This window comes from Urocitellus parryii, chromosome 9, assembly GCF_045843805.1.
Source record: "Urocitellus parryii isolate mUroPar1 chromosome 9, mUroPar1.hap1, whole genome shotgun sequence".
NCBI lineage: Eukaryota > Metazoa > Chordata > Mammalia > Rodentia > Sciuridae > Urocitellus > Urocitellus parryii.
Window position 1 is genome coordinate 81,157,078 of NC_135539.1, and position 27,981 is coordinate 81,185,058.

Consider the following 27,981-nt stretch of genomic DNA (forward strand, 5'->3'; position numbering starts at 1 on the left):
TAATTTATGATAATTTGTCACAGCAGATAATGAGTATAATAGTGAATTTTAAAAATGTTACATTTTAATTTTTTGAAAACCAATGTGCACCTTCTCTCCCTCTGATAAAGGCCAGAGGAGAGGATTAGTCTTAGGAGAATCTCCGACTATCAGATTGATCAATTCAAAGGAGATGATGGTAAAGTACAGAGACCACTTAGGATCCGTGCCAATACCCAGATGAAGTTTCTGGTGGTTTGGATCAGGGTGGCTGCATTCAAGGTGGTGAAGTGGTCACAGTTAGATACGTTTTAAAAATCCGTCAAGAGTATTTCCTGAGGGATCACTCCTGACCTTTGGAGAAAAGGACAAAATTAGAGATAGCATCAGATGTTCGAGGGACAACTGGAAGAATGACATGTCAGTTATTGAAAGGCAGAGACCACAGAGACCAGACTTGGGAGTTTGGACTGGATTTGAATATCTGGATTTGAAAGGGCTTAAGATATCTAAGGGGAGACAGCCTACCTTGGAAATCTGCATCAGGAGTTGAGGAAAGGCTGTGTACTTGGGAGCAATCCCATTTTAGAAGGCATTTGAAAGCAGTGAGCCCGGATGTGGGCACTACAGAAAACCATCAGAAACCCCAGGAACTGAAAGCCAGAGCACCTGCACCCTGAGGCCAGAGAAAGCAGAAGAGCCAGGTCAGCAGGAGAAGAGCAGCAGATGCAGTGTCCACAAAAGGGTAAAGAGAGTGTCTCCAGGTGGGGCCGAGGGGTGCTAGGGAGGTGCCTCTCAGGCTGCAGGGTCAAGAAGACGAAGATGAAGGTGGACCGTCACCTGCTGGATCTAACAATGGCTCATCGTGGGAAGAGCATGGGTGGAGAGAAGAGGAAGACCCAGGACTGGAATGCAATCTCGGAAGCAGGAGAAGCAAAACCCCACAACCCAATAGCCCTTCCATGGAGTTCTGTGGCAGGGGTGGGGGCCACACAAATGGGACAGAGGCTGGAGGGGTCCAGCTGGGTGTCTGTTGGCTTGTTAGATGAAAGATGTTGCGATTTGATTTCATGTTGATAGCAAAGATCCAACAAGGAAGGAGCGTTTTCAGGATGCAGAGAAAGGTGAGGATGGAGGGATGGAGGGTGGAAACCATGGCCCTGTTTAAGGAAGACATGGTGGTTGAAATGGGACCTGGATGACAGGAAGGAAAGGACTGGGCCAGAGCAGGTGTGGTTGACGTGGTCAGAAGGCAAAGCATGAGGAGCAGTCCTGGACAGGCTTCCTCAGGAAGGGAGAGTCAGCCCTCAGCTTCCACAGTCCCTGCTGTGCCCTGCCCTCTCCAAAGGGCTGCATTTTCATTAGTTTTAAGTTCCTAAAAACCACCACGGGAGGTGAGTAGCATTGTCATTCTCTTTGTTGATAAGGAACAGATCAAGAGAGATTAGGTGAAGTGAGAGGACAGTTGGGTTCCATTGTGGGTCAAACCACTTGATGAAAGTTCCACTCTGGGAATGAAACTTAATTTTAGTTTCCTCACTTGCAAAAACATGGAGAAGGATTAAAAGTTAAAACAGAAGCCAGCTGAACTGGGAACCCACAAACAGGACTGTCCCTTTCACCTTCCTTGTTTGTGACTATCAGTTTCTGTCCTTTCCATTCAGATGGCCTTGTTCTTGCTAGTTACATCTTCCTGCTCTTTGCTGGCCAAGAGCCAATGGGAAGACTTGCTCTATTCCCAAAGTTGAGCTCCTTTCCCAGGGCCTGTGTCTAGGAGGAGCACTTTGTGGTGTGACCTTTTGTCCTGTTCTGTGTGTCACAGAAACTCAGGTCTCAGCCCCCCCTGTGGATCAGGGGCCATCAAGTGAGAGCACTTGGGACTAATGGCTTTAAGGAGTGTTAATTCCTAATCCTAGCACTTCCTAAAGACAGCATGCAGAAGTGCAGATGACTCAGACAAGGAGAATTTGGCTGTGTGCCTCCCTAGCTCTTGGGAGAGGGAGGCCCTTGCTGGAAGCTCCTTCACGTCCTGACATGAGTTTTCCACCGCGCTGAGGAGCGTGCACAGTGCTGTTCTCATGTTTGGGTTTGGAAACAGCCATGCTGGCTTCATTAATATCTGGAAATGCAGAGCCAGGAGCCAAGTTTGTTATAATAATGATAACAAAAAAAAAAAGAAGCTCTGCTAATTAACATTTTGGCAACTCTTAAAGTGACGCTGGGTAAACACAATCTTTGTGTTCTTCAGCGAAAAATAGAGACGAGTAAAAGCAAAATCACAAAATCTTTCTTAACCTCTGAGGCTGATGTGGAGTGGAGTGGAGGTAGCTCACATATTAAACCCTACATTTTAGCTTTTCCTGTGTAACCTAAGATTAACATATTCAATTGTTTGTAGAATTATGGAATCGTCTATCCTTTGGCAGTGAAGTTGTGCAGAATTTCATTTTAGTTGCCTCAGTACAACTCTCAACCTGATTTTTGCTTATTTTATCATTCTGGCTAATCCGTCAGCTACCTACTGGTTCTGGAGAACAGAATTTATGTGGAACATTGTTGAAGGTTTAAGGAAACACATGCACTGCTAGATCTCCTAAGTTGCATTAGAAGTAACACTAACACAGAGTCAAAAAGGGGTTGCTATTTAGAAAAACTGATGTTCTACCAAACCGCATTGTGGTCAAAGGTGGGTGGTTCCAGGGCGAACAGCTGCGTCTAAACTCCAGCTGTGACTCCTGTGTGCTCTGTCACCATGGGCAACTTACTAGATTTGTGCCTAAGGTTTCTAACTGTAAAGTGACAAAAATAATTAGCTCTACTGCATAGAACTGGTATGTGAATTCAGCGAAGCAACATATATGATATACCTTCAACACTACCAGCCAGGTGAGTCCCTGAGGATTCCCTGTTGGTGGTATCATTATCACGATCATTTTATTATTACTCTCTGGCTACACATCCTCCGCATCTACCAGCTTCTCATATTTTGAGGACCATGAATCCAGAGCTAGAGGGGACCCTACTTGTTCTAGCTGATGCAGAAGTTCTGGGCTAAAGTAGCACTTTGATCTCTGTTGGAGGGACACCTCAGGATTTAGGCCCAATTGTGTCTCTTTGGACAAACCATCAAGTTAACCTGGAGCAGCTCTGTACTTTGTGTCTCCTTTCCTGGGTTATCCTCCTTTGTTCACGGCATCCCAAGGAATAGGTTCGTGAGGAGGTGTGTGGGTAAAGGTCACTAGGGAGATCATCAAAGTTAGGGGACATGTTTTTATTCCAGAAAAATTTCATTTTTTCATGCATATGAAAAAATACAGACTTTGATCATTATCAATAACATTGTATTATAAAAACACTATTTATATATAGAGAGAATATATTTTATATATAGATTATATGCATATGGAAAAGTAAATTAAACATGTTTATAAACATTTGTATATTTTAACAAATAAACCGAGCAGCAAATTTCAAGAGCACTAATGTCAGAAAATAGAACCCCAGGGGCATCAGGACCCAATGAGAGCACCATGGCCATGACCACAGAGAGGACCACTTCTTTCTTTCCATGGCTGTACTGATGAGATATGCATCCTGACTCAGCATAGGGTTTTTTAGGCACGGCTTATCCCATTGGTTTTCTTTTGCTTCTGTTGCTCAGCATTTTGCTTTTGTGTGTTTCCAGGTGGGTTGGTCGATGGGTTTGTGGTTTCTTCAGGGAAGGCACTAGGGTGCGCAAGTCTGAGAGGTAACATGAGATTTTTCCAGAGTGATTTTACCAAATGTGGACAATGGTAGGTGGTTTCACTGGGCCACATTGGACAGCCCAATGTGGTAGACTTTGGAACTCATATGATATGTTGGGGTATTTATGTTATCCTTGGGGGACAATGTATATTTATTAGTCATATGCTGACAACCATTGTTTAGATTGCCTTTTTGGTGAAATTCGGATCAACTATTTTGCTCAATTATTCCTGTTGTGTTGCTTCACTTCCTTTATATATTGACCTGGAGGGATTTTGATCTGACTTGGGAACTACACCCTTATTCACCCTCCATGTTAGAGATTCATCTTGTACTGGGTAGTTCATTTTTTTTTTCTCTGTTGATATTTTTCTTTTGATAAAGAGAAGTTCTTAAATGTGATGTTATTATACTTACCAATCTACTACCTTATGATTCATAAGAAATAATGAGAAGTGGTTCCCACATAAGAAACCCTACATAAGAATTCATAATTGGGATGAAGTTGTCTCTACTATTAGTTTCTAAGTAATTTGTGATTGAGGTCTTACCATTTTTCCTTTTTTGCTAATTGTTCTTCAGAATTTTATCAAGAAAAATTTCAAATATAAAATAAGTTTTAAAAAATTAGTTATGATGAACTCCTGTAACCTTCCATTTAGATACTGCCTTGATATATAACAGTTTCATCAAGTTCCTATATGTCCAACTACTTATCCCTCTATCAATCTATTAATCATCTCATTTCTTGATACATTTCAAAGTCAGTTGCAGATATCGGACCTCACCATAGGTAATCAGCACACATATTATTAACTAATGTTCAATATTTGCTTATATGTTTTCTTTAAGAATAAAATTTACTGAAATAAACAAACAATATCTATGTTCATTGAATTTTTAGAAATATGTCCACCTCTGGAACCCAAACCTTTATTTAGATAAAAACCTTACCATGACTGCATCACTGGTTTTTTAGTTAATCTTTGCACCCACACTTCCAGGAACAAAAAAAAAATTATTTGATGCTTCTCATCATACACTAGTTTTGCCTCTTCTACAGCTTTGTATAAGAGGAATCCATAAGGATAAGTACGTGCCATTCAGAAAGTCTTTCTGGAGATTGAATTGCATTGTGTATGTATCCATGCTTTGTTCCCTTATTGCTGAAAATCGTGCTGTTGTATGGATGTCCTCCAGCTTACTATTTGGGGTGCTATTTGTCTTTTGTGTATAAATTGCACCTGCTGTCATTTTCCTATGCCTAAAGAGCTCTCTTGAGTGTACCTTGCAGTGTAGACCTGCAGGCAGTGGGGTTTCTCATTTCACTGTTATTTTACTTTTGTGTTTCTCTTTTTGTGTCTCTCTGGCCAATGAATTTTATATTGATCTTCCTGCAACCCCCTGAAATACTATAAAGGCCCCCTTCCTTTCTTTATGGGGTTGCATAGTTTCTGAGGTTGAGTTATGATTGTGGTTTTCATTCTTCCTTATGTAATGGGTCCCTTTTTCCACCTATTTTAATGTTTATTTTCTTTATCACTTTGAAAAATAAATTGTGTCATGGTATGGTTTTCTTCACACCTATTCTTTCTGAGTTTTCCAGACTTGTGCATTTACATTGCTCATCTAATTTGCAAGATTCTGGCCACTGGTACTGGTTCTTCAAATATTTCTAGTTCCACCCCTTTTTTCTGAAACTCCGATTGTAGGCATTCCTGTGTCTTAACACACAGGAATCTTGACATTCTCCTGTTTTGCCTTCTTCATTTCTCCCAAAACTATTTTCTGTCAGCACATTCTTTTCTTTCCTTTTTTTTTTTTTCCTCTTCAGTATTGGGGATTGAACCCAAGACTGCTGAGCAAGCATTCTACCACTGAGCTACACCCCAGCCCTTTTTATTGTTTATTTTGAGAAAGGCTCTCACTAAGTTGCTGAGCTTGGCCTCAAACTTGTCATCCTCCTGCCTCATCCTCCTGAACTGCTAAGATTACAGGCGTGCCTCACCACACCTGACTCTTGACAGCACATTACCATCATCTGTATTTCTTAGGCTGAGCATTGAAATTTATGATTGTATGATTGAAATTTATGATTGTATGAATTTTTTTATTTTCTCAAAGTTCTACTTTTCCAAATATGCTTAGTCATCTTTTAAAACTCTCTATTACTACAGTAATATATTTAAGCTTGTAGTAATCACTCTGTATATAATAAAAAATTTGCACAATCTATTACAAATTCAATATTTGGGTTTATTTATAGGTCTAGATAGTCTTCTTTCTCATTGTTTCTAGAGGTTTTCCCTCACTGTGACTCCTGAATTCCTTCTTAATTTGAATTTGTTTCTTTCTTTTTCTCACTTGTTTCTTCATGTTGCTCTTAAAAATATCCAGACAGGGATTTGCAATCCTGGGAGGCTCCTCTTCCCTCACAGTAGACGTGGATGTCTCCCTGTCTGGCCCAGGGAGTGGCTGGCTGCTAGTCTGCACTTGGAGTGAGCTTGGGCGTAAGGGGAGGGTGAGTGCACAGGAGCTATGACATGGCCTTGGAACTGGACCTTTGCCACAGCTGCTCAGTGCAGGTCCCCTCCCTTTCCTTTCTACTCCCATCAAATCTGTGTTCAGTCATGGTCCTTGGGGTCCTCTAGCCTCCTGGTCTCCATTCAGGAAGTAGCTTCTCACTGCAAGCCCCTGAGACTCCGGGGCTCTGAAAGGGTACTAGTGTCTCTGGGGAACTGAGCACAGGACAGTGGGCAGCCCTGAAGATGACCCTCAAGCAGTTGTGAGTGGAAGGTGCTGGTAGGAAAGGTCTCCCCGTGGAAATCTGAATCTAATTCACACCTACTCTGAGTCATGTCCCTGAGCAGTAACGATTGCTCAACACAAGCTCTGGACCTCCTCTCTTCTGGGACTCACATCCCCACTCTCTGTCAGACTTTGGATCCCTAAGAAAAAGACTGGGAGGCCCTGGGGTCTGGCATTCAGGAGGCTTAGTGAAGAGGGCTGTCTGTCCTTACAGGCAGAGAGAACAGCTGACCTGCAATGGAGTTACCCAGTGGCCTTACCCAACCACACAGGGAGCTCTGGAGTTGGAAAGGGCTGCAGATGTCCTTCTCACTCAGCCAAGCAGGCCAGCCTTTCCAAGCTCTGTACAGAGTGGCCATCAGGTGTGGGCTCCACTCCCATCCTCCTCTGGGTAACTCATCCTATGTGGATCCGATTGGCCCTGGGTGTCCAGCTGAGCATGGCTCTGGGAGAGTCTAGGAGGTTGTATATGGCTGAGATTAGCATTTAAATAAGTAGGTTTAGTCTGTTCTCCCCAATGTGGTGGGCATAATCTAACCTGTTGAAGGTCTAAATAGGACAAAAGTCAGAGGAGGAGAAATCCATCCCTCTTTTCCTTGTGCTTCAGTGGGACAGCCTTCCTAGCCTCGCCTGCCTTCAGGTTAAGATTCACACAGCCAGTGCCCCCAGTTCCCAGGCTGTCAGGTTGGGGCTGAATGATACCACCCTTGCAGATGACACACCACAGGACTTCTAGGCCTCATGAACACATAAGCCAATTTCTTACAATAAATACTAGAGATAGAGGCAGATGACAGAAAGACAAACATATGGACAGATAGATAGACATCTCCTGTTGGCTCTGTATCCTTGAAGCCTCTAAAGTTGGCTTCTGAGGAAACCTGACCTAAGGGATAAGAAGCCACCTCCCTGAGGTGCAGGTGTGAATCTTGAGTGGCTTCCCTTTGGGATCTCAGTTAAGGCAGAGCATCCTCCAAGTGAGCTCTCCTTGAGCAAACCCTGGACCTCAGTCCACAGAGGCCCACACACATGCTGGGCTGCAGGAGCTCTGGTCCTTCGGTGCCCTGGCTCCCTGTCTCCTTCCTCTGCTCTAGGTGTTGGCTGAGAGGCTCCTTACTTTCTTATCAGATCTGTGATATTTCTAAGGGGTTCTCGATACTTTCCTTGAAGATTTGATCAGAACATCCAAACCCGACACTACTAACAAAGAGACTCTCTGATAAAAGTTTTAAAGAACTTTCAGTAGTTGATCCATCATGGAATGGTGATTTGGAACTGGAAGATGCTGCAGACCATTCAGTTCTTCTCAAGGCAGAACTTCACATGCTTAAAGGAAGCAGCTGTATTCTCCACCTGGGGTCAGAAAAGGAACATTTCCTACCCATGTCCCTCGCTACCACAGAAGAAAAATGATTAGCTGCCTGGAAAAGGACCTGAAGACCACAGGAGTCCAAGTGTGTCTGAGCAATCAGATGCATCTGTGTGGGGATTATGGCAGAAGTTTACAAAATATGTGATCTCTGTATTCTCTGCAGTGGGCAGTGGATGCCCCACAAATGATGCTCTCCTTGAAACCAGAAATGACTCAGAACAGAAAATTATGCTGATACTTCACTTTTAAGCATCAAACTTTATTTTAGAGAAAATAACAAAATATTAAGTTACCAGCTCTACTACAAATGGAATAAAAATCTACCCTCAGTGTTGTGGTGGGCCATAGGCTTTCTGGGATCTCTGGTTGCACCTCGACTCCTCTCACTCCCTCTCTGCACTCTTTCAGTACAGCACAGGCACAAAGTACAAGCACCAAGTTCAAGGATGCCAAGTCACGGTACAGGACGACTCATTGGCATTTGAACATGTGAATGAAATCCTATGATGACAGAGCTCCAAAAACATTAGAAAATGGGGTATGAAGAATTAAGAAGACATTTTGAATGGCAGACAAGTGATTTTACTGCTCAGTATTTCCTACCCAGACAAGTATGTCTTTTTCTCCTTTAGATTTGAATGTGCATGAATGAGAACTTAGATGGTTTAAAATCATAAAATGGCACATGTGATTTGTGCATCTTTGTTCTCCCCATAATTTAATAATTTTTAAATGCTTATTAAATTCAGCATCCTTTTTGCTTGAATATCTTTTGTGAAGTTTTTCAGAACCACAGATTTCCAGTTTTAGTTAGCAACAAAGTGCATATTTTGTTTTAACCCACCTCACTGTGAATTTTTCCAGAAAAGTGCTTGTTACAGTAAAACCTGTACTTTGATGACTCAGTCCATGTAAAAGGAAGGCCCCTCTTTTGCGGAGTCCTTGCAATCATTTCACAAGTGCTGGTGCTGCCCAGTGCTCATGGTGTGCTGGGATTCCCTGCATCCACCTGAAGTAGTCCCCCACTGATCACTGCCCATGATTAAAGGCCACTTGTCAGAGGACAAAGACTTTCTCTGGGACACACAAGCTCAGTGCCTCTGCGGGACAATCTCCAGAAGGGCCAGTGGACTCTGCCTGGCCTTGCTAGGCTCCCTGACTGTCTTTTCTAACATCCAACAGGCCCACTGGAATGTTGTATTGTTGCCAAATAGAGGCACACAGCCCCCCTCCCCGGAGCTTTCTCTCCTGGCCCTGCCTGCCTCTGTATTCAGCATTCTCCCTGGAGGCTACTTCCTGACATGCAAAAGATGAGATATACTTCCAAGTTGCTCCATTATCAGACACCCTCGGGTCTCTGCTCCACAGTTAATCCTTGTAACGAGTGGCAATGTATATGAAGCATTCACAGTAAACACTTTTGAAAGTTAGCATTGCCTTTGCTCTTAGTGGGAGCTAAGAAGATGTTCATATGTTAACGACTCATAATTACTTTCTCTGCAAGCATGGTTTGCCCAGGCTGGATCTTGGCATGCTTCTTCCATAAATTTTTCTGAAAAGATCTTTGTATGGTCTGCTTGAATATTGAAAGGTTTCTTCACTCATAGCCTATAATTAGAATTCCTCACCTATATCCAGCTTCTTCTCTGGCGGTTCCGGCATAGCATGTTGTAACTGTCTTCTCACAACCACAGAACTTATTCCAATTCAGTCAAACTCCCCAAATTGAGATCCTGAGCTTGTCTGACCCCATCTAATATTGTTCTCTCCAACAGCCTGTGAGCTGGGAAGCCACAATGTTGGAGCCAGCGTCTGAGCAGTTCACCTGCCTGTCCAAGAGTTCCATGTAACAGAAAAGTGTCAGGACAAAGCCCTCAGTAAATGAGGCTCTGACTTGCCTCAGTTGCACAGAATGAAGGGCCTGTTTATGAATCTCCAGTCCTTCTAGAGTACACATGGGGAAAAATATGGTGGAACCTTTATATAGAAACAGCCACCTTGGTGAACTAAATGAAGCTAATTGGACAAAAACCAGGAAGGAGAAATCTATGAGGTGCTCATCACAGTGTGAGTCCACCAAGGTCACCAGGACATTCATCAGGGAGGACTCTCAGGGTAACTCCACCATTCATGCTGTGAACCACATGCAGGTGTCACAGTTGACCAGGCTGCAGACCCCAGCATCTGCTGGGAACAGACCACAACAAAACCAGCTTGTGAAATGAGGCCAGAGTTGTGTGATATGGTGTTTGTATCTTTCTATGGACAGATCCTGTATTCAGACTGTAGGTTGCACCTGGAGAGAAGCAAGATAGGAGGAAGATGAGTGTCTTTCACTCAGGCTTCCAGTATCGTGTGATACCATGTTTGGTGTGCTGACCTACATTTCCTTTCACAGCGGCCTGGATATTTCTGAAACCCAAGTGTGCATGGAGACCTTGAGACCTCTGAACACTCAAGGCTGTAGATGGGCTCACTGCTCCCTACCCAGTGATATTTCCCCACCTGTCCAGCCCAGGAAACCTGGAGGCATAGAGTCCTGGTGAGCAGGCACTAATGCTGTCATTCATAGACTCACAACATTGGGCAGAATTCTCTAAGCCTGGTGGGGACAGTTGGCAGGGTTTCTGCAGACCCCAGGCTGATGCCAGCCCCAGACACTTCGTGAGTAGGAAAGGGTCGCTTCTCCTTTCCTCAATACTCCTGCGGCATTTGGATTGTTCCCTTTCCAAGTCCATTTTTCACCTGAGGTAGGGAATTTCCAGGCAGGGAGGGATGTGGAGAACCTAACACGGTCTTCATTTTGCCAGAGAGCTTCCCATCTTCCGTGTATTCCTCCAGAAGATTCTCAGCTTGCTCAGTCACCTGATTCGAATCCATCACTAAATCACACTCTTGCTATGACAGAGCTGGGCTTTAAATGTTGTTTTTGTCATATTGTGTCATTTTATAATTTCCCCACGGTGCTAGTTCTGTTCTGTTTACAAACGAGGGAATAGAAACTCAGAGAGTTGAGAGATTATGTATGCTCATGGGCGTGAATAATTAATAAAAAGACTAAAGGAATGCTCTCGGGCATAAACCCTGGGCCACTCAGGCAAGAGGGCTCCCAGACAGGAGTCATGCAGAAAGGGACCCACGGCCTGTGTCAGAGGGGTTGATGCTGGAGGGCTGAGGTGGCCCTGAAGCAGGGGTCCTGTTAGGAGAGGGCTGAGCCCTCAAGGGAATGGAGTGGATGGAGCAGCCACCCACAGATTCCCAGGTCTGTCTTGAAAATCAGTTGTCAGACTCTACCAACTGCTTTGAAGAGAGGAAAGGGGCAGGAAATACAAACTAAGACACAAGTTTCTCTTGTGAGACTTTGGGTGCTGGCCTGTGCACCAGGGTGCCAAGTCAATAGTCGTGGGTGAAGAGTTCTCCTGCAGAGCACAGCTCCACCTCAGTGACTCTGGATACAGAATGAGCGGCTTCGATGCACCTGTAGTGGAGCTGGCAGTGGGGACAGAGGAAACAGGGATAGGGACAAACTGTGCAGAATGCACTGATGGTCATACTGGGACCTCAGCAAGACCAGCTCCTGAGTACCCTCAAAACCCACCCAAAGTCACAAAACTAAATGCAGATGTTGCAGGGGATTTGGCAACTCTTAGTGGGGGTAAATGTCAAAATAGTAAGTTATTGCTAATTTGGTTCTATCTTATGTGGCCTGAGGCATGAGGTATGAAACTGTTCTGGAAAAAGGGCTGCTTATTATTTAGAGAAAACATCACCATCATCACCACCATCACCACCATCACTATCATCACCATCATTACTAGCATCAGAAACACCTGCAGGTGAGAGGGTGATAAATATTTTGATAAATAAAACTTTGTCTTATTAAATAAAAAGAGCAGGATACAGCGCGCGTTCCACTAGCCAAGTCCATTGCGACTTTGATCGTCCCTTCCTTTTACACCCACTCTCCACCGCCCAGATCGCCTCAGGACAGAGTGCCGGCGTGGCAAAGGTCTAACGTGTGTGCTGAGTGGGGATGCTTTGTGGTTTTGCTCTGGACTGACCTCCACAAATTGATAAACTCCAAGCTCAATCCAGGAGAATCATCTCTCTGTTGTTGGAAAGCAAAACCTTTCCCTTGAACAGACTTCAAAGGAAAACCTCAGTGCACCTGCTGCATACCAAGCGATCTCGCTTCCTGTGTCGGCCCCCAAATCCACTTCCACACTATGTCTGGCTTTTAGTAACTCAGCCAGAAATGAGAGAATCAAAGACACACGCCTCAAAGCGCAAGGGTGCCTGACCCCAGCCTGATGGCCATGGGAGGTAGAACTTCCCATGGAACCCGCCAGGAAGGAAGCGCTCCTGCAATTAACCAGGTGCCATGGCAGAGGACAGGGTGGTATGCTCTCATCTTGGTAGCCACCACTCATAAGAGAAGGATCCCTAGTCTCTGGGAGAGTTTCTGCATCTTTAACCAGAGACCAGGATATCAAATCCTTGTATTCTTTGTTTTGAAGAAACCCGTTATTTTGGGTGCAGGAAGCCATCTGTGAAATACATGAGCATCTTCTCTTTATCTGAAGCCAGGGGAGTTAGGCCTACCATTGAACTATCCGTGGCTCTCCCAGGGCATTAGATTGCCCAATGCATGTGACCTTTCTCTCAGCTCTGCCAGGAAGGTTCCTCATTGTAGCTCCAGAGATGGGTGTCACCCATTAGGAATTGAACAGTCCCCCTTTAACCTTGTTTGAAGAAGAACATTCTATAGAATCTCTTTGATGTTGCCTGATATAAATAAAACAGGTGCAGGCTCCATTTTGCCAGAGTCTAAGCTTGATCCATCTGATCAGCTTGCCGGTCCTGCCCCCACAATTGAAATTACTTTCTGTGTTCTGTGATTTATCGCCATTTTATTTCTCTTAGCTTTTATTTCTCAGCCAGCCCATTTCACTGAGGGAAACTGCATTTCCACCATCCATGCCTGATGTGAGCAGGAATTGGGAATGAAGATCTGTTAATGATTATGACATTTTTTTGTGATTAACCTAAACTTTTCCAGCTAGAATGTTATAAGTTTTTAAGTTTTAACCAAAATAAGGAATAGAATTTATATTATTGACTAAACATTATCAACAATAGAAGCATTTTCATTAAAAAAACAAAGCCTATTTAATCATTAACAAAATAATGAATGCTTATCCCAGAAAACTTGAAAATATATAAAAGAAGAATGAACTTGAAAATCACCTGCCATCTCAGCATCCAGAAAAGTGACAGCTCTGGTTTTCCTTTCAGAGATTTTCTGTTGAATGTAATTTTTACATAGCTGCACTCAAGTCAAAAATAGCAATCATCCGATGCCTACCAGGAAGGACTAGAAGAGTTGACACAGGGGAAAGCTATGTCAGAACTGAAACCCACAAAACTGGGATTAACGTAGTTAAGATATTTAAGCAATCATAAATATGTCATAAAATGAACAAGATATTCAAAATATACATAATTATCCTAATAAATATTTATTAAATGTGTACTGCATCGCCAGGCATTGTACTCTGTGCACTGGCAACCTAACTGAATGTTCATAATGGAATGTGTTTATTATTCCACCCATTGAGATCAATATCTGGAGTTGTCTAGATATGGCAGCTTCAGTGTCAAATATCATAGACATTGACTGTGTTAAGTCTTTGGTTCTGGAAGGGTGAAGAATGGTGTTTCTGCCTTGTGCAGCCCTTACTCTACCTCCTCCTGAGTCACTGGTGTCTGCCTAAAACCCTATAGAAGTTTTTGTTTGTTTGTTTTTGTTTTTTCTACTCCAATGAAGCCATAGTATCAGACCCACAAGGGTTAGACAACAGGAGGATTTGAAGCACTGAGATTTTGCACAGTTCATGATGATCACTATGGAAAGCCCAAATCACTACACAAATTAGACATAGACATCCTCCCTCCCATCATCACAGAACATGAAATTCCTTCCAGGAGGTAAGTTTTTGTGTTTTATAAAACAAACCCTACCAGGCATAGTGGCCCGTGCCTGTATCCTAGCTACTTGGAAAGTTGAGGCAGGAGGATTGCAAGTTCAGGGTTATTTAGCAAAACCCTATCCACTAAAGCTGGAACACTTTGAGTGATTAAAAAAATGCAGTGGTATTGGATAATAACCCAACATATAAGATAAATATCATTGGATCCCAGTGACTTGGGAGGCGCAAACAGGAGGATCACAAGTTCATGGTCACCCTGGGAAAATTAGGTCTTAAAGAATAAAAAGGGCTGGGGATATAGCTCAGTGGTAAAGTATCCTTAGGTTCAGTTGCCAAAAAAAAGATAAATAAATAAATAAATATCCATTAATGCATATAGATGTTAAAAATGATTCATAAACGAACAATTGGAGAAGAAAACAAATCTCTGTCGCACAATTCCAAAAATGTCTGCAGGTGCCTGGGCTCCAGGAGCTGATGAAGCTCAAGTTCTCACTCCTTACCAGGCCGTGTACAGTGCTTCCTGCAGCAGACCATGGCATAGAAGGGGTGGGCAGACGTAACTTCAGTGGGGAACATTGAGAAGCACCACCTGGGCCAGGTGAGCAAGGACAACATCCACACCCAGAAGCCAGGTGGCTGTGTACCCTGGATGTAATGTGAAGAAGACAGAGCTTGCATTTACCATCTTCCTCCTGAACATCAGAGTCTCAGTCCAACCATGATGAAAACACCAGAAAAAGTCCCACAAGGGACAAGCTACAAAATACTGACCCCTGCTCCTCAAAAACTGGTGAAGACAGCAACTCCAGGGAGACTCCAGGAAACTGATAGAGTCTAGAGGAACCTGAGGGGTCCTGGCAATAAGGGATGTGGTACCCAGGGTCAGATCTGGGAGAAGACAGAGGTCATTAGGTCAGAGACAAAGGAAATCTATATAATGTATGAACTGGTTGTAAAAGTACAGGGATTTTCCTCAGAAAGCCACTTTTGAAAAGCACATGCCCCTCTGGTGAGTTCTAAAGATAACAACGGGGTTGTACCCTGCAAATGACCTCTCTTATGTTGATGGAGTAGCAGCAATTGCCACCTTCCTTGACAAATGAGGGCACCACGGAGGAAAGAGGACTCCCAGAAGGGGTTTTTTGTTCTTGTTCTGACAAAGGGAAGAAAAAAAAAAAAAAAACCTTTAGTTTTGTAAGGATGATTTTAGGCCTGAGCCTAAGCAACTCCATTTTAAAACTCCACTTTGAAACCTGCAGTCTCACCAGGCACCTACGGAGCCCTCTAGTATGACCACCAGACATAGTCCTGACATAAACAAGTCACTTCTCCCCATCCTGACAAACTCAGAGTGAAGTTTCTGTCATGTTGTCCTGGCCTCATAAGGGTAAAAGGCAAGAAAATCAGGGTGGAAACCACCAAACCAGATGCTTTAACCTCAGGGCAAATGACGTCACTGAGAAACCCAGTGGCAGCTGATAGGGATTGAAAGGATGGTCAGAAGCCCCCAAATTTAGTATAAGTGATGGAGCCAATGAACAGACATTCAGCCAGCCGACACTGATGCCCTCACGCTGAGAGCCTGATGAGGACGTGGACTGACAGCCCAATTCTTCTCATCATCTGCTGATCCTCTGCATCTTCCTCACTGCTCTCAAACTCTACAGCCACATCTTGCCCCTGGTGAGAACTGCAACTTCTCCCTACGACCCTCTCCTCAACTGGCCATCAACCCCACCACAGGAGAGACCTCTATCGGTTCCTGACCTGATCACCACAGTCTGAGTGTGCATCTGCTGGACTTAAAGCCTAAGGCTTGAGTCTTGAGACCTGGCATTTGAGCTTAGCATGGAGAGGGAATGTCTGTCATGAGCCTGTCATGATGAAGTGTGTCTGTAGTGCTTAGGATTAACCTAGAATTGTTTGCTGTGGATTAATTATGTCTATCGCAGTGCCCAGGATTAAGGATTGTTATTTTCTTGATTAAGAACCTATAGAGTGAAATTATATTGAGTGGTTTGAATGAATAAAGCATAGAAAAGGGCAGAAACATGTAGATATTCTTTATTTCTCCCCTTCAACTACGTAAGCCACATCTTTTCCCCTTACAACAAGTTTGTGAAGAACTCCTCTGTGGAAGGGTTGGAAAGTTGGGGGAGATGCTGGCAAGGTAAAGGGGCTCCCTGAGACTGCTTGCCTTTTCACCAAGCACAGACTGAGGGGTCAGGGGAGCCATGACTGGGAGCTGCAGGCCATGCAGAGAAGGGCATCCGAGACCCAGAGTCAAGAAGCAGGCAGGGAAAACAAACAGATGAACATGTAGGGTGTCTGGCCAAGTTCAGGTGATGGGCCACGCAGATGAAGCAGACCCTTGAGTGGGGTTGCTGCCAGGGTTCTGCCAGCTGGTGGCCAGGGCTCACTCTGACTCACCTACAGGCTAAGGGGGTACAGAATATGAAACATGGAAATCACCCATTCTTGACCACTTGGTCCCCTGTGGGCTAGTGGCACAGACAAGAGGTTAGTGGGAGAAAGTCAGAACACTGGTTCTCATTCAGCCAATGCTCCTCAATGGCTGTGTGCTGCCGCCAGGGTCAAGCTCCCCTGCGCCCTCCACACATACCCCCATGCCTCCTCCAAAGCCCATGAGTGGGACTGGAGGAGAGATGCTTTGGAAGCTAGGACTGTCCTCATGTCATGAGGCTGGAGGTGACTTCAGCCCTTGGTGGTCTATTTCTCCCTTTGTATTATACTCATAAGTCCTAGAAAGCACACCCTCTCCCATTCACCATGTTCAGCCTCTATCTTCAAGACCTAGTCAAGAAACAACAGGAGATACAGAGGACTTGAACAACTTTCTATAGGCAGGTCTCATATAATATAAAATTGTGAGTAGACAAAGAATAGGAAGAGGTTTGGCCAAGTTGGCCATCTGGTGCTCCCTGGAAAACCACACGCGGAGATTTGGAAAGCCAAATCAGTCCTCAATAGAAAGGCCTTGGCTGTCCAGTGGTCTTACCTGCCACATGGAGAGAGGGGCAAGCAGGAGTACAGATCATAATTTGCCTTCCTTGTCTTTATACTTGGTGAAATAAGATCAGTTTTGAAATCCATGGAGTCCATATCTGTCCATTTGAAACCAAGGTCATCCTTTGTCTCCAAAGTAGAACAAAGTTTGCATAAGGACTGAACAAAATCAGAGTCTAAAACATTCCCAACAAACTGAGCTGTTGGTGCATAATGATATATAAGCATGTACTCGGGCAATGTTAGAAACATATGCAATACCAGGCTAGAACATATCTTGGTAAAATAAATGACCTGTCTGTTCTTTTGCTCCAGATTCATGGAATATTACAGCCCAATGGTGCTCAACTTCATAGGGCAACAGGAAAAGGTCATGATTAACCCGAGTTTTTATTTGCAGACACTGAATTTTCTTCACACTGCATTTGAGGTGTTGGGTGCCAAGCAAACCACAGCAAAACAAAACATTAAATCCACCCCTGAATCGGTTAACGTTTTATCCAGTTGGTCCAATTGGATTGGCTTAACTGGTACATTCCCAGTTATGTATGTGGACATGCGTCATCCTCTCCTGTCTCCCAATTTGCTTCAATTGTTAAAAATATTACACAAATATTAATTAGGTAACTGATTAATTAAATGAGGATGAAGTGCTCTTGATAACTAATGATATAAAAGTAGTGAGGCTTCAAATAAAAAGCACCCAACACAAGAGACACCGTCAGCCATTGGGTGTTCACTCCTGCTCAACACAGACTCCTTGGAATTCATTCTCTGACCAAGACTTTGTAGATCTACTTTGTTACAAAGTCTTCGAAGATCTGTCTTTAAAAATTCAATACACATTTCTCCTAGAACATCAGCAATTAAGCCCATTTATCTATTATCTAAATGGCTGAATTTATCTATTATCTAATAGATAACTTTACACACCATCAGTAGATCAAGGATTCTGAATTACAATTAACACATACTCCTAAACAGATTCAGCCTGATCTGACCTCCACACTGGTAAGTGCCTGAGGCAGGGTGTGTGCTACTTCAAACCCCTCCATGCCCTCTTTTTATTTGTATTATGACTCCTGCATTTTTGCTGTTCCTCTTTCTTGTTGCAAGACCATACACGCTTTCAGCCTAGATTGCGAGAGTCTAGGAGCACACGAGTTCACAAACTGTGCACACATCTGCACCATTCTCAATTATTTGAGGTTCAGAAATTAAAGTCCACTGAATCTGGTCTTTTCCACTAGCTTTATCTTTGAGATTTGCTTTTTCTCTCTGCCTTAGGTTGGCTCTTTTCTTGGTGCACCAAATTTCTCATTACAGAAGTCTTAATCAGAAAACTGTCAGGTGTTTCCATCCCAGGACACAAATACATGCTCAGAAAGAGCCCCTTTCTCCTGTTTTGACTGTCAGGCAGAGAACAGCATTTGCCTTAGAATTGGCTGGATTCATATTTAACCTCAGAATAGAGATATTTCCTGAAATGTCAGGAAGGACAGATTGAAAATGCCTTAATCATATTTGGTTCCACTTGACCACTTGAATTTATCTTCCAGAATTCATTTTTAATGTCACATTTTCATAAGATGCAATGTATTGGAAAGGACTTTCAAAAAGGAGTTAGAAAATGTCCGTCCTAATCCCTGTCTTTCACTCAGTGCTGAACATTAAAGATGTGCCGGCACCTGCTGGAAGCCCTGAGGAGGAGGACCCACAGAGCAGGTTTTGCCTGTGGGAAGCTCCCATCTGGAATAGAGAGGCACCTGGAATGATGGGGCCCTATGTGAAGTGGTCGGTACTGGGGCAGAACTGGCCACATGGTGAATGGGGAATATGGATGAGGAGCCTCATGGCTTCAGTGAAGGCCTCAGGAGAGTGTGATGGCCAAGTGGAGGCTGCAGGGAGGGAGAGAGAAGAGGCCTTGGGATGGAGCTGATCCCTACAGAGACAACCATTAGCAGGGCCGAGAAGCAGCCCCAGACTACAGTGGAGATGGAAACGATGGTTCCTGCTCCAGGACAAAGCCCACAGCCTGCCCACAGTGTGCAGGGATGGAGCTGGAAGCACAGGAAGGAGCAGGACCACAGGGTGCCTTCAGTGACATGCCCAGGCCTGTGAACTTATCCTGGGGACATGGGCATCATCAAAGGGTTACAGGCAGAGAAACTTCCACCATGATTTTTGTCTTAGGATTGTCACTATGACAGTGAAATGAGGGCTTTTAAACTACACAGGGACAATGACCAGATTGAGGACAAAAACAGAACCCTGACCCACAACCTGCAGCATCGTGCCCAGGACACCCACCCCACATTCAAGGGAGCAGCCCAAGAAACCAGTCTGTGGCAAGAAGAGAGGTGCAAGCAGCTAGACAGTCTCTTCCTTTCCAATCCCTAGGGCCTCTGATGTCTGCAAAACTGGCTCTGAGTGTCCAGGACCTGATTACTGACAACTGCCCTATCTTGAGTCCCCGTTGCTAACTTAGTAGCTATCCCTCTCCTTGGTCTATACCCAAAGGGCTTAAAAACAGCATACTACAGGGACACAGCCACATCAATGTTTATAGCAGCACAATTCACAATAGCTAAACTGTGGAACCAACCTAGATGCCCTTCAATAGGTGAATGGATGAAAAAACTGTGGCATATATACACAATGGAATAGTCACTCAGCAATAAAAGAGAATAAAATCATGGCATTTGCAGGTAGATGGATAGAGTTGGTGAAGATAATGCTAAGTGAAGTTACCCAATCCCCAATAAACAAATGCAGAATGTTTTCTCTGATATAAGGAGGCTAATTTATAGTGGAGTTGGGAGGGGGAACATGGGAGGAACTCTAGACAGGGGAGATAGGTGGGAGGGCAAAACATGGAGCAGGGGTTAGCAGTGATGATAGAATATGATAGACATCATTATCCAAAGTACATGTATGAAGACATGAATTGGTGTGAACATACTTTATATACAAACAGAGATATGAAAAATTGTGTTCTATATGTGTAATAATAATTGTGATGCATTCCACTGTCATGTATTTAAAAAATAAAATCAATTAAAAAAATAAAAGGAAAAAAATAACAAACAAAGATTAAGCACTTAGTATGTGTCTGCTCTTTACTTGTCTCTTTACCTCTTAAACTTTTATTTATTTTTTAAAACAACCTCTGTCAAATGTCCTATGTGATTTTCATATTTTAAATAGAGGGAACTGAGGCTTAGGAAGAGGAATAACTAGTTATTCCCACAATTTTGACAGCTAGTTGATAATGTCCATTCCCTCACTGCCAGATATATATCCAAAGGAATTGCAATCTATATTTTGAAGGCATATCTGAAGCCCTATGCTTACAACAGATAAGGCACAGATCAATCTAAGCAACCTATTAGTGGATGAGTGGAGAATGAAAACACTCATTGTCATTTTCAATGATAATGGATTAACCTGGAAGACATTATACTAAAAAAAATGACTTATTTATCCTAATAACCCCCTGAAAAGCTACATACTCTTACCCCATCTCCACTGTATAACTGTAGAAACAACCAGAGAATGTGAGCAATTTTCTCAAGTTTATACATTTAGTAAATTTTGAAGTGGACATCGGAGCCTTATATGAAACAGGATGAGTTTGTTATGCTATAGAAAATATGAAATCTAAAATTTCAATAAATTAAAACAATGAAAATGTATTCCCCTGTCATGTGACATGCCCTTCATAAGCTGAGAGCAGGGGCCTGCTCTTCACAATTTTTGTTTTCAGAATCCAGAATGCCTTAGCAGGGACCATCTATCTCTAAGCTCACTGTTGCTTGTAACAGAGTGGGCAAGAAACCTTGAAACAGAAAGTTAAATTAAATGTTGCAGCCCAGAAGTGAACCAGGTCCTGCCTGCTAACCCATCACTGTACAAAGTTCATCAGCTGGTCTCACTCCTGAGTCACAAGTAAATCCAGCTGCAATATAGAAAGTGGAAGACTGTGGAAAACCTGCATCACAACTATCTATCTACCTGGGACCTGTAGCATGGTCCTTCCAACATGCCAGGAAAGACATCATAATCATTCACAGAACTAACTCATCTATATCACATAGATAAGATTACTATTTGAGACAAGTAGATTTAATGTATATTACAACTAATTTTTTTTCCTCTGAATATAAACAATAATCTCACAACATAAAGGTCTAATTGGATCTCTGATTTTTTCCCCTTAAACTTCACTTTTTACTTTCTCAGAGAGAATATTTCATAACCATTCTGTTATCAATTGTATTGAGTTTTTATTCTTTGTAACAAGTTACCAATAACTTAGAGGTCTGCAGAAACACCCAGAGGTCTGGCATTTTCTGAAGGATAGGACACGGGGTCTGAAGTAGCTGGGCCCTCTGCACAGTACCTCACTGGCTGCCGTCAAGCAGTTGGCTGGGATACATTCTCATCTGAAGGTTTGAGTGGGGAAGAATTGATGTCCACCCTGTGCATGGTCCACACTCCGAGACAGTGAGAATTACATTCCACCTCAAGGGCAGAATATCCATATATATTTACAATTGTTCTGCACAAGACACTTGTCTGTTTTTCCTGAATTTTTAAATTATCTAATCAATTTTTTATATCAATATAGATTCATGGCTATTTATTTTATATCCTGGATTATAATCCCATACTACTGGTTAAAATGTAGTCTTAGAACTTCATTCTAATCATGAGAAAAGCATCAGGAAAATACCAGTTGGAGATCATTCTTATTCACTCTACATGAATTCAACAAGATACCTGACCAATATTTTTTAAAACTGCCAAGGTCTTCGAAACTAATAAAAACCTGAGAAACTGACACAACCAAGAGTCACTCAAGAAGACATGCTAACTAAAAATCACATGGGGTCCTGGAAGGAAAAAAGGGATGTTGAACTAAAACTCAGGAAGTACAAAGAATGTATGGATAGCAGTTAATCTGATATATCCTAATTGGTTCAGAACCATGGTAAAGTCACATCCTGATGTAAATTGTTAACAACAGAGAGAACTGGGAGTGAGGTACATGGAGATTCCCTGGATTATCTTAGGGACTTACAGTGAATCCAAAATTTCTAAAAGAAAAACATATTAAAACATAGAAAGTTATTTCTGGGTAGGTTAATTCGAATTACTTACATGTAAATACTTCCATATTTACATAAATCACCATCAAGATTTGCTACCTGAGGGATTTTCCATGTGTTGATCTCACTACTAAGGATGGAAACTCTGGAGTCAAATCCACAGCTGGAGACACCCACTTAGCAGGAGACACCTACTTAGCAGGAGAGACTTTTATTGCTGAGTTCAAGCACAAGCCTAAGAAGGACATCAGTGAGAACAAAAGAGCTATCCAATATCTCCACACTGCATGTGCAAGAGCTAAGCACCAAGAGCTAAGCCAACCCTCCCTTCCAACACTCAGGCCAGTACTGAGACTGACTCTCTCTACAATTTTCTCTACTGATTATCTCTATTCTCTTTATACCTCCATTATTTGTGCTCAGTAGGAAGAGCCAAATGCTGACCTGTTCCATGGCACCCTAGATCCTGTGGAAAAAGCTCTTCAAGATGCCAAACTAGACAAGTCACAAATCCATGATATTGTATTGTTGAGTGGTTCGATTCGTATCCCCAAGATTCTGAAGCTCGGGCAGGACCTCTTCAGTGAAAAAGAACTGATAAAGGCATCAAGCCTGAGGAGGCTGTGCTCCTGGTTCAGGGGTCCAGGCAGCCGTTTTATCTGGATATAAGCTGCAAATGTACAAGATACCCTCCTCTTGATTGTCACCCCTCTTTCCCTTGGTATTGAAATTCCTGGTGGAGTCATGACCAAGCTCCACACCACCCTTCCTACCAAGCAAATGCACACCTCCACCACCTACTCTGACAACCAGCCTGGTGTGCTCGTTCAGGTATAGGACGGTGAGCATTTCATGCCAAGGACAACAACTGGCTTGGCAAGTTTGGACTCTCAGGCATACCTCCCTCCTGCACCCCATGGTGTTCCTCAGATTAAAGTCCCTTTTGATGCTAACACCAATAGCATCCTCAACTTCTCTGCCCTAGACAAGAGTACAGGAAAAGAGAATAAGATTACCATCACTAATGATGAAGGCTCTTGCAAGGAGGACACTGAGTGCATGGTCCAGGAAGCTGAAAAATGGGAAAATTCAAGTCAAGATCAATAAGGAGGACAAACAGAAGATTTTTGACAAATGTAATGGAATCATCAATGGGATGGATACCAATTAAACTGCAGAGAAGGAAGAATCTGAACATCGGTAAAAAGAGCTGGAGAAGGTCTGCAACCCCTTCATCACCACGTTGTCCCAGAGTGCAGGAGGTATGCTGGGAGGATGCCTGGGGGGTTCCCTGGTGGGGGAGCTCCTCCCTCTTGGTGCTTCCTCTGGGATCACCATTGAAGAGGTTGATCAAGCCAGCCCAAGTTTAGGTGCAGCACTGTTCCACAGAAAGATATGGAAGGGCCCAAATTTGTAGCAGATTCCATGGTAGTTTTAAAGTTGATGCTATAGTAAATCATTGGGAATCTCAATACTTGAATAATATGGAACATGTGCACAGGGGAAGGAGATAGCATTGCACTTTATCAGTACTGTATTGTAAGGGCAAAATGCAATGTCTAAATAAAACAATATTTAAAAATGGCAAAGATTTGCTACCTGAATACTAAAACTACAATGAAATATTGTGTCACTGTGTAAATCAAATATGAACTGAGTCTCTGAGACACAAGGTCAGTGTTATGGGCTTTCACTTTTGGTTCATATAGAGGTAAAAATTAAAAATTCAGCTGAGCCTTAAACTAAATTAATTTAAATTAAAAATTCAGGTGGAGGCTTAAATTGGGTAAAGTTTTCTTAAATATGAAAGCAAAAATATAGGCAGCAAATTGTGTGTGTGTGTGTATGTGTGTGTGTGTGTGTAAGAGAGAGATAAAATTAAAAAGTCTATGTGTCAAAAAACACCATCAGGAAAGTGAAAAGATAACATGTAGAATTGAATAATTTTTTTCAAATTACATATTTGATAAGAGAATGGTACACAGAATGTATTATTAACTCATAAATCAATAGTGAAAATACATAAAACCAATTTTTAAAATGAGCAACATATCTGAAAGGACATTTCACTAAAGAAGAAATAGAATTAGCCAATAAGCACATGAAAAAATGTTGAACATTTTTAGCCATCAAAGGATTTACATCAAAACTGCAGGGAGATGTCACTTTACACTAAAAAGGCTATCAACAAAGAGAGATGACAAATGTCAGCAAGGATGTAGATGTTGGAACCCTTAAGTACTGAAGGTAGAAATGCACGTGGGGCAGTCTCTCTGTAAAAGAGCCTGGCCCTTCTTCAACAGACTGAACATCAAACAGCCCTTTGACCCATAATTCTGCTCCTATATACCCAAGATAGATAAAAACATCAGGATACAATCTCACACATGATTATTAATGGTAGTATTATTTATTATAGCCAAAAAAGTAGGAACATTCTAAATGTCCATCAACTGATGAGTGGATAAATAAAATGTGGGGGCATCTGTACAGCAGAATATCATTCACAATTTAAAGGAAGGAGGTAATAGTACCTGCTGCAAAGTAGATAAACCCCAAACAGACTATGCCAAGGGAAAGGAGCCAGGTGCAAAGGAACACAGATTGTGTGATTCCACCTGATCAAACACCCAGAACAGGCACATCTATAGAGACAGAAGTGCTTTGGTGGTTTCCTAAGGCTGGAAAAAATAGAGAAATGGGTGACGGTGAGGGCCAAGGTGTACAGAATTCCTCTTTAAGGTACTGGATGTATTTAAAATTCAACTATGGGGATGTACACAGCACTTTATGAGGGTGCTCAATCATGGAACTGTGCCTTGAATGGGTGAGTTGGATATGAACTCTTTAATAGTAAATAGACCTATTTGAAAAATCAAAAGGCAGTTATGACAAATGTGCCACATTAATGTTCAGAAAGTGCTTGAAAGAGGGCCTGGTACCATGCTAAATGCTGTACATAGAATTCTGAAGTGGTGACACCAAAGAAACCACACACACACACACACACACACACACACACACAATCAGGGGCTGTAGCGTGTGTGGCATTGAACATCCTCTTCATCTGCCAAATGGGGATCTGGGACTCAGAGGGCTGCAGTGATTCTCCCTCATTCAGGTCCCTCACAGAAACATCCAAAGTGCATCCAGCCCTCCTATCTGGATCTGTGCTCCAGGGCTCCCTGATCCTGACCAGGAAGGTCGGTGTTCTCTATTTTCAGTCCGCTACCCATATCCCCAGGAGGTTGATTTAGGAGGTAATTAAGGAAAGATACTGTTGTTTTCAGGCTCTCTGTATTAGAAGCAGCTGGGCATGGATTGGTACATTTCAGCTAAGAAAAACAGGAAGTAGAACTATCTGTTGAATTGGTTGTTTGCCAGATTCCTCGTAAGTACGTACACAAGAATTTAGGATAGAGAGTCTTAAGATGACATTGTTAACTCTTAATTTATGGATTCAAATTGCTTCATCCCAATGTGTGGGGGAAGAGCAGTTTAAATATGAATTTCAAGTAACGGCCGATCACACCAACTGTTTTGACTGAACTCACAAATTGTAGCCTGTGTCTAAAATGATGTTCCAGTTATTTCATTCTTACTGTAATGATCCTGTGGATTCTGGAGATTGAAATAAGAATGCATAATGAAAAGGCGTTAGAAGACAGAAGGGAATAAATAAATATGAAACTTCATGTTTTTTAATGTGGTCTTTATTAAGCAAAAGAAGCAGCTCTTTTGATGAAAAGAAATGAAATTGCTTCATCGTTGAGGTGTCAAACTGAGAAAGATTTTCCTCTCTCTCTCTTTCTCAAAATTGTGAGTTTCTATTAATTACTTCATGGATTGCCTTAATTAGATCTCAAATGAGACATTCTGGTATGCTGTTACAAATACTGCTGCTAACAATCTTTATGTAGTCTAATCTTATAAATTGCTGGAAATCATGATGTTATAATAAACAGTTTCTCAGTCACTACAACTGAAATCCAAGCACAGTGATAATTAGAAATAATCTAATTAAATTAAAGTTTAAGATTGATTAGTGAATACTGAAGCCACAATCTCTAGTAGTTAATATTTGTGTCATTTTAAGCAATAATATTGAATAAAAGGTGGAGATAACGACCACTAAATTTATTTACTTATTCTAATATAAATAAGAATATGTCAAATTTATGCTAGAAGTTAAAGACCTAAGCACATCTTCTGATCACTGTTAAGTTGTACATCTTGCCTTGAAGAAGAAATACAGATTTTATACTTTATATCACAAAGTCCTTCATCCATCAACAATATTTATACCATATATCATCACAGTTTTGTAGGCCCTATATTATCTATATTAAATTTCAGGTTCCCTAAGCCTGAAAATTCTTTCTAAATTTAAGGTCATAAACTTGATAAACAATAAATGATAGATTTGAATTGTAATGCCCACTAGCACATATCATACTTCATTGTAATATAATATTTCTCTGGCTCAGAAGTGTTCCTGGGGTGGGAAAAGTATGTGTTCACCTAGCCACACGACCCTGGACAAATTCCTGGACAAATATTACCATTCTTTAAAAATAAGAGTCACTAAGAGAAGAATACTCAGTAAGTTATAGGTGAGCTCCAGGACTCTAAGTCCATTCATATCCAAATCTGAGCAGAGAGCAGGCTGTGGAGTAATAGCAGAGCAAAACACAAACCTTGTCTTCAAATTAAAAGTTGTATGTTTTAGCAGGTGTTTGAATATTGGGTCAATTAGAAAATCCTTTTGAAACTCACTTCCCTTGTATAAAAATGTTACTGGTTCCCAAGTAATAGTCTCATAAGCCTCCTAGAGCTGATGAGATTTCTGCTGAGCAGCAGTCTGCCAGCCTCTTGGCCATGGCCACGCTCTGTGGGGCCAGCTGGTTTCAGGCCCTGAGCTCCTGCTGCTGAAGGCAACTGCCCCCATGTAGCCTGGCTCCTCCATCCCTGCCCAGCTTCAGAGATTGCATTCACAGGTTGCTCATCCTTTTCTTAATAGGGGACAGTCTGAGAATCAGCACTGAACATCTAAGTCAGTCCATGAGTTACATGACAATGCATATATAGATCCTACCAACTAAAGACCTTATATAATTCATGAAAGAAATAAAAGTGAAAATCCGCAGGTTTGAAAGAGAAGGAAGGTTGGTATTAGTAATGGAAGACTTCCCATGCTTTCCGCTTAAAAATGTGTATTCCAAGAGCTTCTTCCACAAAGTTTTCTACAAACAAGTGCTAGAAATATTTCATGTTATGTTCACCAATGTTAATTCACTTTACAAAATTAAAAATTCAAAGAAATGCTACGACATAGAAACATCTTCATTTTGTTTAATGTCCTACAGGATACAGCTTATGAATTGTGGCTGAAATTTGTTCTTTAAAAAAATTTTATGATGCACCTGAAAATGTCAACAGGCTTTAACTGGGTATCCTTGTTCATGTCATACAAGGTGGGAGAAGCACAGTTGAGATTCCCACAGATCCCAGAGAAGACTCTGAATTCAGACGATCCCATCTGAATTCTCTGCTACCATTTTGAAGAATAAGGGGCTCATAGATTGCAATGAAGACAGATTTAAATATGACAGATGAATATCTCTGTCTTTCCTAACATGGGCATTTCCATAATCCATATAATATAGGGCAAGGGAAAAGGTATGTATGCTGAATCACCAGATCCTTCTTCCCACTTTTCACAGTGTAAGGAATCATTATCTTTTTTACATGAATAGTTATATTTGTTTAGTGAATGTGTCTATTTTTTAATTCATAAACATAAGAATTCCTTACTTTCTATGGGATTCATTGTACCCCCTCTAGAATTTTGAGAAAATAAATTTTTGTTGTCTAAGTTACCCAGTCTGTACTCTCTGTCACAATAGCCCTACAGAATAATACACCATCCATTACAAATGACACT

General features: G+C 42.1%; 1 pseudogene; it reads left to right on the top strand.

The window, feature by feature from the left end:
* The first annotated feature begins 801 nt into the window (after positions 1-801).
* LOC113199292 (heat shock cognate 71 kDa protein pseudogene) lies at positions 802-23,454 on the top strand (annotated as a pseudogene).
* Positions 23,455-27,981: the final 4,527 nt, after the last annotated feature.